Raw genomic sequence first — 9,486 nt, forward strand, 5'->3', positions numbered from 1 at the left:
TGAAGCAGAGAAACCATAATCATAATCTCACTTTCTCTCCCTGTGACCCTGTCTTTCTTCAACTTAAATTCCCACCTCCTCTCCATCCTTCTCCTCTCTACTTCCAGTGGTCCATCACCACAGCCATTTTCCCTTTCCTTTTTGAGTAGAGGAAAATAAAGAGATGAATATATATGTGGGATACTGGTAGAGTACGATTAGCTTGTGGAAGCTGCTAGAATTGTGGTTTTGGAGGAAAGATAAACAAAAGATTAAATCAATTTAAGTTTTCTTTCTTATAAATTTTTTTCCGAGACCACCAATTCTAACATCTTCCTCGAACTATCATACTCTCCCTTCGTATCCCTTTTCTTTCACAGATTTTGTTAGTGCTTGAATGGAATAATGTATACATGATAGCATTTTGTTAAATTTTTAGTTCATAATTTTCAAGAATATATACATGGTGAAATTTTTATGGTTATATATATGAACTTGCTTTCGCATTTTAATTAATCACGAGTACTTTGTTTTGTTTAGGAAAAAGATCTAAGGATATTTCGAATGAGTTTTCCTTACGATGTGATATACGAATATACGATGTTACTTTGAGATTTCTTATAAGCCAGCAATTTTACCCTTTGTATTTTGAAGAAAGCAAACATTTGGTTGCATTACTATCAAATAAAATACCCTATCCCAGTACTATGATTTGATATTGCTGTTAAAGAACACTTCGATCATTTGCTCAAATAAGATATAATTTGTCGCCAACAAGCTGTCATCTTTACCATACAAACTTGTTTCAATAATGCAATTTGACGTAAAAATAAGACGGCTTTTTTCCCTTACAAAGACAGCAAATTAAATACAAAGTTCATTTGTCTTTTTTAATTAACATATACTGTAAAAATTTTGACAACTTATATGTAAGCGTAAGAGCGACAAAATCAGGACATCCATTTCCATTCTATATATTACATTAGTTATCTATGCCTCAAATATAGAAGCTACACAAATAACTATAGAAATTTTGACACTTAAACCAAAAGGTGATCAAAATCGATCGGGACCTCAAGAGAACTTTATTTAAATTCATAAAGTAAGCTAGATGTACAATAATAGAATATAATTACCTCAAGATAAAAACTTCGAAGAAAAAGATATACATCTCTTTCGAAATATCGATCTCTTATGTCATGAAAATAAGGAATAAACAACTAAAACACATCGATTGATAAAATACGACCAAATCAATTGATTTCACATGTTGACCAAACAACCGACGTCTAATTCAAAAGGGCCAGAGGCATGAAAACATTTCCATAAGAGAAAGGTTAATAAAAATGCATGCGCGAGATTAGTTTCTTGCAGTTTAATGCGCTCGGTTAAGAATCAAACTATGAATGTTGCAATTGTATGACATTTCAAAGTTACTCGTCCACAAAATTGTGGATAATATGATAAACACAGTTTGTCTTGTTTAAATTAAAACAGGTTAGTAGTAGTTCAAAAAATGTTGAGTAATCATGTATTTGGAAAACCCTTGTGTGGAAAAATGTTATCGATAGGTAAGGGATGAAAACAAATACGGGTACGTACGTACATGTGTACCAAAAATGTGTCAAGTCATTTATTCGCTACTAGTGTACTTTGGTATTGTTGCCGGCTTTTCTTTTTTCGGTTGACAAAATCTGTTTATCACTCAAAAAGGAAAGCAGAACAATAACTACCAAATCCCTTGGATGGTGACTAGTGTTTTGTCAAATAAGTTTTCGAAAAAAAAAATTTATAAAATAGGGTAAACCGGCTTTTGAAAAGCCGGGTTCAAAAAAGTTGGCTCGAAACCGGCTTTCCAAAAACCGGCTTCAAAAAAGTGACTTTGAAACCGGCTTTTCATCAGAGTTTGTCAGATTGATGTGACGAGCAACAGAAATGAACAGTGGACGACGGCACAAACTTCGAAACCGGTTTTTCAAAAGCCGGTTTCGAACTTTGTATATATATATCCTCTGCAAACCATATATGTGTATGTATACGAACAGAAGAAAAACAAGTCAATAAATTCAAAAAAAAAAATGACAGGTCAAACATCTTTTGGTAGTGGTGCATACCCAAATATCACTAGGACTGGAGCATGGAACTCCATTGAGTCTCACATGGCTACTGATTTGAAAAAGAGGAAAACTTCTTCTTTTCGATGGATCTCCATTTTGAAGGATCCCATTTACGAATGATACACGGTTATCCCATATTAACTGAACTACAATTGGGTTGAATGATGATGAAGATGTCATTTTTCTAAAATATAACTATGAAAGTCTTTGAAATATTATCTGAAAATATTTGTTGAAATACTGATAATCATTCAAGATACATCACATATACTATATATAGATAAATAATGAATTAGGTTTACAAGGTGGGATTAGGGTTTCACTAGCTTTTGACACGTGTTAGGGTTCGGCCGAACCCAGCTTTTCAAAAGCCAGTTTCAAGCTTTAGTCACATCACCACTGTTCGGTCAAAGATTCTCTGCAACTTGTCAGGTCCACCTGAACCCGGCTTTTGAAAAGCCGGTTTCAAAGTAACTTTTTCCAACCTGGCTTTTGAAAAGCCGGTTTCGAGCCTACTTTTTTGAACCCGGCTTTTCAAAAGCCGGTTTACCCGGTTCTATAAATTTTTTTTTTGCGAAAACTTGTTTGACAAAACACCCTCCATAAATTACTATTTCAAAAAAATTTTCGAGTTACACTGTATTCTCATTAACATGTTACCATGCATGTATATATCTTGTTGGTTAATTAGAAAAACAAAAAAACATGTATCTTTTTGGTTGCACGAAACAGTTTTTATAACCATACAATAATTTTCATGGCATATATTTTAACTAGCTAGCTTGTATATATCCAAAAGATCGAGTGTTTTAGTTTCAAGTTCTCTCAATATATATATATTCTACTCCATGACTAGCTACATATATAACATTATTAATTAATTAGAAGCTTGGAATGGCTAAGAGCTAAGCACCAATTCAAAGACATTATGAAATCACGTAATTCTCTGATCAAATTTATACTCAATGTACGCATTGCTGCATTTATTGTCTACCAATTTAGTGTTATGTCAACATCCCTTTTTCCTTTTGAAACAGATAACAGTATCATTAGAATAGAATAATGGTCTTTATTGTTAATTAGCAGGTTTTATCGATCCGTGCATTGGACAACGGTGACAATATATAGTCTGTTACGACGTCAAAACTAATTATGTGTGTATGCGTATATGCCAACGGTGTGATTTATTGGAAAATTGAGGAGAGAGATATTGGAGGATGCTTGAAAAGATTGAAAAGGAACTAGTGGGAGCGAGAGATTAATTGAAAATGTTTTAATTTGTAAAATTAGTGATCTTGACTTAAATTTAGAAGATTTTAACAAGTGGTTTATATACGAGTAATATTTAACGGGATGGATATTCGTGCAATGCGGTGACGGTGACGGTGACGGCAACATGTGGTGGTGATGGTAACGATAAGGTTATTAATCTAAAAGTAATTGATATAAATGTTAGTGTAGTAATTTTATGGTTAAGGCCGAGATGTATTTTCTGTAAATAATTTTAGGTATTTCAAAGATAGAAAGTTGAAAAGTGAAAAGTTTGTTTTAGAGTAAAATATAGAAAAGGTGGTAAAATTTTCCAAATACAACCTTTTCTTGGGAGCTTGGAAGTCTTTTATATAGTAACAATAGTCTAGCAGATAACCAATAATGTCATGTTTATGGTTGTTGAATTGTAGTTTTTGACTCGACTCGATACTTTGATTTTTTGACTCGTGACTCAAAATATAACTCGAATTGTAAGAGCTCAGATATTTTTTCTCGAGACCACCAATTCTAACGTCTTCCTCGATCTATATATCATACTCTCCCTCCGTATCCTTTTTGTTTCATGGCTAATTTTGAAACTGCTATGAACCAAGTTGGTTTTTGTTGAATGTGAAAAAAAAAAGAAAAAGAAAAAAGAGAGATAATTGGATGGAAACCTCCTATCCCATGTAGCATTTGTTACCCACTAATCACTCAGCCAGACTGGTGTTCAGATGATTCTTAACCACTTAATAATCTCATGATTATCTTAAGTTTGCCTTTGACAAAACTTGAACCCAAGACCTCCCCTGGAAAGTGACGGCTCGTTAATAAGGAGACTTGAACCCATAACCTCCTAGTTTAATGGATGACACTTTACCCATTAAGAACAACCATCTTTTTTCGCTTCTTATGTTGTGTCGCATCATTCAGCTAGGTTCTGTCATATTGTAAAGAAACTAACCTGATTAAAACAGTTTAAAGGTAAACCAAGCAATTTTGGAAAAATGGTAGTGATTAATTTTTAACATTATTTTTGAGCAAGCGATGTGATGCCGTAAGGGTCAATTTATAAATGTATATTTGAGGGGAAGAATTGAAGTGTGTTAAGTAATAGTACATGACTAGTACTAGTACTAGATAATGAACTATTCAGTTTCTGATATGTGTAACTTGATTGCTAATTTTAAATGAAGTATACTAAAATCCTTCTTTGATTTGAACTTCAGTCTTTCATTTCACTTAAATATTTGTAACCTGTTGATTAGTACGTAAAAAATAAGGAGGAACCTTAACTGCTTCAAATCTAGAATTTCATTGATGACCAATAGTAGTCAATCAAGTTGCATCAAATTTTATGTACCAATTTTAATTATATATATATATAGCTATTATAGCATAGAGAGAAAAATTAAGCTAACTTTTAATCCTAACCATTAAAATTTACAATCCTTTAAATCTTGGCCTTTAAAATTCAAAGTCAAATTTCTAAAATTATAAAAGTCAAAATATATAAACATGGTAAATTTTCAATTGTATTAAACATACTAACTAATTGCTTTAAAAAATTTAAGTACATAGTCCACTAAAAAAAAAATCATACGACAATGATAAGAGTGTTTATGTATAACAACATACTTTAATTAGGTATTCTTACACTACAGTAGATAAAAAAAAAAATTTTGAAAGGTGAATTTCTCTTAAATATTTCGTGTCATGATTCGACAGCGAGAGGTCTAGCATACGTTGTCTTAACCATGTCCGCGCCAGAGAGCTCATTCGAAGTAGAAATGTCTATTTCAAATACCCAATGGGGGGAAAAATTTAATTAGTTTTGAATTATATATGATGAATAATGTTTGATATTTTCACATTTTTGATCGATTTGTTTCAAATTAATGGAAGTTTTCTATTTTAATTAATTTGGTAAATGGTAAACTTATAAACTCTCACACCAAATTTATAATTTCTAAGAAAAAAAAATACTATAAGAAAGAATACGATAGATTTTTTTTGAACGGCGGATAAGAAGGTCGTTCCATCGAGCTGAGCAGTGACATCCAAACGGGCAGTATGTTTAGGGTTCGAAACGCCTTACACCGCTGGTACCTCCAAAGGGAGCCCATTACATGCAAAATTTTGTAATCATAGATTCAAAAATAACTAGATGTTAGAGTTTTTACATAGATTAGAAGTGTGCTCGTGTAATATATGGCATCCAAATATTTTTTAAATGTTATCGTAAGGACATGAAGTTAAAAAGTAAGTGACGGTTTCTGGATGCTGGCATCCGTGAGGGTTGTGTAACATAGAAAGTTTAAGGTGTATCATACTACAAAGTTGAAAACCTTTGGGTAATAGTCCAGTAGCCACTAGCCACCACTTTACAGGAGAGGTCAAATTTGAGATAATCAAAGGATTATTAAGTGACTGAGAATCATCTGGACACTAGCCTGACTGGAGGATTAGTGGATACCAAATGGTACATTAGATGATTTCCATCCAATTACCTTTTTTTACTACAAAGTTGAATTTTTATTTGTATTGTTTTTACATTACCATTTGTTGTTATATTGACTTTTTAATTACGATAATATATAATATATAAGCACGACCCAGTTATGTTGACATGTTGCACTCTCTGATCTAACTCTAAACATTAAAAGTTTCATGTTCAAAAGTTCAACTCATGATCGACCCGGTTTTACAGAGTTGGCCAAGTTATAGGTTAGCGGGTTGATAAGTAAAATAAGTTGATTAAATTATAGGTTAGCGGATTGATAAGTAAGATAAGTTGGTTAGTCGAGTATGCTTTTATGTGGATTGGTTTTGATTAAGTATGTCAAATCAGTTGTTTTTAGGTCAATTTCATAACCCGATCAACGACCGGGTATTGGTCTAGTTTATCATGGGTTTATTCTTCAACAACAAAATATAAGATCACGTAAGTTCATCTTAAAAACTTAACCCAACACATGTTAACCATTATCTACTATTCATGTTGTGCATGTATGGACTGTTTCGGATTGGAACAACCCGAAGAAAATCAAGGCATTCGATATGGTCTTTGTTGATAAATTGATATGTATTTTTATAATTTGTTAAAACTTTCTACTATATCTTTGATTTTTTTTCTAAACATGTTGCATATTTGTTTTTGGGCTTATTTTCTTTCTTTGTACACACATATAAAAATATAACCAAAGAAAAAGGGATAAGAATTAGTATTTGGTTACAACTTCAAGAGATCAAAAGCTTCAACTGATTTTCTTCACCTCTTTTATCATCTAACATTTTTTTTTTTTTCTTTCTTACAACTTCAAATTTTTTAATTTAACTAGTTATTATAAATTAATAAACAAAAGTAATAAATTTGCCAATAAAAAATAAGTTGAAAAAAATGAGTTAACTGGAATCGTATTGATATGGAGTTAATCTTCATATGTTTCGTTCTTTAATTTATACTTTATCTATTTAAATTTTATTTAGTTTTTATTTAACATACTTTGATTATTTTTAAAAACTTTGATTTATATATTTTGATACTGTCCAATGGACGGAACGGAAGACTAGTTAAATAATAACACCCATTTAAGCCATCTCATCACGGTAATGTTATGTTCCCTTATGAAAACACGAATCATATTTTCTTACATTCAATTACAAGACAGAGCCCAACCCTTGAAGGCCCATGAGACAAAAAAATTTACCCAGAAACAATCTTACATTTTGGATTCGAACCCCATATTTATATTTACTGGTTTTTAAAATTGAACTACTCGTATAATTTACATTTCTTTCTACCTAATACGCAGATATATAATAATATAACCAAAAATAGTTTACAAAATAAGAATATTTTTTAGGAGTGGTTCTATGTCTTGGTTGACTTTTGTACTTTTATAAGGCTGTTGAATGAATCATATGTGAACTCAAAGAAGTTCACTTTTGATTTTTGTCTCCATGTCGTCCATTAGTATGAGAAGCGTTTCAACTGTCTTGATATTCATCATCGTTGCTATTTTCATTGTGCAACTAGCTTTGATTAATGCAGGTTTCTATCAACTAATATCCTTTTATTTCATATATATTTATCTCTCCCCTAATTATAATCAGTTTATTACTCTATATATGTATATGCCGGCCCTTACAAAAACAACAAGAAGAAAAAAAAAAAGTTTAAGAAAAAGTTTATGGTCTTCTAATTAAAGTAGTATAAGTGTGTTAGTTATAATTATAAATTGCTTTTAGAAAAAAGTTATGATTAAGAGTTCACATATGGAAGTAATGGATTTATGTTGTGACATTGGAATAATAATGCAGATCAAGGTGGGGATGAGTTCAGAACCGATCGATATGATCCAAGAACACCACCAGCACCACAGGGAAACTTGAATCATGGCATGATTCCTCCTGATTCGAGCCCGCCACCACCAATTTATACTTAAATCTTGTCGTGTTTACGAATTTCAAAACTTATATACCTACAATATTGGATACATTTTGTGTGTTTAAATTTGAATATGCCAACAAAAAGAATACATTGTGGTTGTTATATTTGATGTGGCTGTGATTTAGTAGCTCAATAGTTTTGAGAATACATTGTGGTTGTTATAATTGATGTGAATGTGAAACTTTAATTTGTTTGAACAAAGCTAGTTACCATTGTCACATTAAAAGAAGTTAAGTGAACCAAGTAGGGAGAGCAATGGGCTAACCCACGCTTACTAGGCCAACACTTGTAAAAAGGTTAATTAAAACTTAAAAGGCGACATATAGATTAAGCCCTAAAATACCATGAAATACCAGCTTAGTCCTGGTTCCTTGTACTGCTAAGTGTCTAAGCCCGTTATGGTGCGGACCGAAGAACAACACTACTACAACCCGCAAAACTCAATTGCAATATTTTTTTTCCAACTTCTCTTAGATGGTGACTTTATATCTTGAAGCAAGTGTATCGATCCAAAAGACAATAGGTAGAAGTTCAACCTTAATTAAAGATTCAATCAAAAGGTTTTAAAATATGGAAAATAAATTAGTCAGATTCAGGCTGCTTCAGTTTAAAATTTCAATCAGTTTTGGACCTGACTAGATCAAAAAAACCCAAAGCAGGAACTCGGTCAACATAGAGCCCAAAAATAGGCCCATTCGATGTTTACCCATTTAGTACCCTATCAAATTATTACCTCCGCAGCATGAACCATAAAGTGAATGGTCAAAGTCACCTTTTTTACAAATCCACAAAAAATCAAACTTATAAAATTTTCATGTTTCCAGCGTGTTATAAAACTCACAATCAATTAAAAAAAGAGTATGTAAATTAGATTGGTTGAAAGTTTATATGAATATGTGTGTGAGAAAATTGTGGTCCAATAGTTTGACAAATCCACTAACTTCACACACACACATAGAAGCAAACAAAAAATGAAAAAAAGTTAATGGAAATCAAATATCGAAAAGAATTTTGCGCACTAATGCGGGATCCGATGTTTGGCGTGCGTAGGGCGTTGTTCCTTTCGTATTCATATTCATACTACGAGTATATCTATCACAATTCACAACGTAACTTCGATAATTGACTTGGTGTCATACTGTCATATCAACTTTGTTTTCTAAGGAGCTTTATTTTTTTTAACTAATTTAATTAGTTCATTGACAGGTCGGAGTATAATTAAGGGCTAATATGTTCTAAAGGTATCTTACTCGTCAACTTTTACTATGTAAAGTATCGTCTCAAAAAACCTCCTATTCTAATGATAAACAGTGTAATATATTCTTAATTAGGGGATTAAGAATACCACTTAAAAATTTAAGCGGTTTTATCCGCCGGAAAACTTCAAATGCAGATCACGGCTTCAATACTTAGATATAGAACACGAACGTTTCACCAAAATACTCAAAATCATACCGTGAAAAAACCCTCAGCAACAGAAATCAAAAAAAAGATCGCCAGAAAAAATGGTGATTCGCCGAAAAAGTTCAAATGCATATAACAAGTTCAAATGCGAATCACCATTTTTTCCAGCAACCTTTTTATTCGATTTCTGTTGCTGAGGGTTTGTTCACGGTGTGATTATGAGTATTTTGGTGAAACGTTCGTGTTCTAATTCAAAGTATTGAAGCCGTAATCTACATTTGA

The 9,486-nt window shown here is 32.0% G+C and overlaps 1 long non-coding RNA gene across 1 annotated transcript; it reads left to right on the forward strand.

Annotated features, from left to right (window-relative positions):
* The first annotated feature begins 7,265 nt into the window (after positions 1–7,265).
* On the forward strand, positions 7,266–7,902 carry LOC122609665. The gene is made up of 2 exons (XR_006325363.1): positions 7,266–7,401; positions 7,671–7,902. It is a non-coding gene; the product is annotated as an uncharacterized LOC122609665 (long non-coding RNA).
* Positions 7,903–9,486: the final 1,584 nt, after the last annotated feature.

The sequence above is a fragment of the Erigeron canadensis genome, chromosome 8 (assembly GCF_010389155.1).
Source record: "Erigeron canadensis isolate Cc75 chromosome 8, C_canadensis_v1, whole genome shotgun sequence".
NCBI lineage: Eukaryota > Viridiplantae > Streptophyta > Magnoliopsida > Asterales > Asteraceae > Erigeron > Erigeron canadensis.